The sequence below is a fragment of the Neopelma chrysocephalum genome, unplaced genomic scaffold, assembly GCF_003984885.1.
Source record: "Neopelma chrysocephalum unplaced genomic scaffold, ASM398488v2 Primary Assembly neopelma1_347, whole genome shotgun sequence".
NCBI classification, from domain to species: Eukaryota; Metazoa; Chordata; class Aves; order Passeriformes; family Pipridae; genus Neopelma; species Neopelma chrysocephalum.
The window spans coordinates 3,369,808-3,371,256 of NW_020898011.1; positions in this window are offsets into that span (position 1 = coordinate 3,369,808).

Below are 1,449 nucleotides of genomic sequence, written 5' to 3' on the forward strand. Positions count from 1 at the left end.
TTTCCACAATGCAAAACTGGGCTGTATCCGAGTCTGCATCAGCATATGAAAGGAGCCTCCAGAGAGGAGTGACCCTTCACTGCAGAGTGATTAGTTTTTCATTTTCCTGGGTTGTTTTTCCATTTCCAATTTATCCTGCACAGTGCACTTTGTGCCCTTCACCACTTCTGTGGCTTTGGGGACTGCACCAGCAACCTTTGGTTCCTGCACAGCTTCTCTCTTGTAATGCCCTGAGGATTAAGTGCTTATGGAAAAGAAGACACAGTCCGAGCACTTTCATCCTTCAATCAACTTATTGTCAAAAAATTTGCACTTTAACAGATTTTAGATATGAAATCAGATGAACACAATGTTACATACCTGCTTCCATGGGAGCACTTGGCCTTGTGGAACCTCATCCCGTTGGAATCAGCCCAACTCTCCAAACTATCCAGGATTGCTCCTGGCTGGAGCCTGCACTGTCCCCCCAGGACCAGCACCAGTGGCTGCTGCACACACAGGGTCAGGGCTGCAGAACCCAGACACTTCTCACCTGGAAATCTTCACTGAGTTAATGCCCACACCCAAATTTCCCCAAGGACACCATGGGTGGGTGACAGAGCAGATCTTCTGATTTTAAAAAAACCTCTTCTGGATGATCTTCTTTAATTTTTTTTTAAACGTTTACAATCACTTCAGCACAGATGAAAATATGACAGGGAAAACTTTTAATTTTTGTTTATGGATTGACCAATTAAAGTTTAATTAGCATTATCTGCTTAATTGTGCATTACAGCACCTACAAAAATAAATAAAAAGCCAGCAAGCCTAGGGCAGCATATATTGGAAGCTGTGTTGTATATGGCCTAGTGCATTATTGCAGCACACTGGGATGATTTCTGCTGAGGAAATAATATATTAATCTATAACAGATATAAAATCACTCTATAAATTCCATTTATTTTTCTTGTGTTTTATATAATTACAGGTTACACTGTACTTTTTCCTTCCTTTATGTCTGAACTTCCACCTGCTTTTAAGATGTAACACTGGTTAGTTACTGTAGCTGCAGACAATTTTTTGTCTATATAAGCAGAACTGATTTTTATGCTATATTCCCAAAACAATCCCTCCACTCCAGATGGTCCTCACTCACCTGCAACATCCTCCTGTGCACCAAGCAACAGCACTTCTCACACCCCCATAAAATGTTACTGTTCCTTGGGGCTGCTGTTCCCTCCCAGGGGATCCTCCACAGCCCAGCAGCTTCTTAAAAAATGCTGTTTAAGGAGACTCAGTGTTGCACAAAGTTGATAAATACAAGTGTATAACCTTCCACTCTATGATACTTTACATGAAAATAAGGCCAGTGGTTGTGAGGTTTTTGTTCTTTTTATATATATATATACTTTTTTTTTTGTATTCCAACTAACACAACAGATTGTAAAACTTAAACTTCATCTTCAGAGG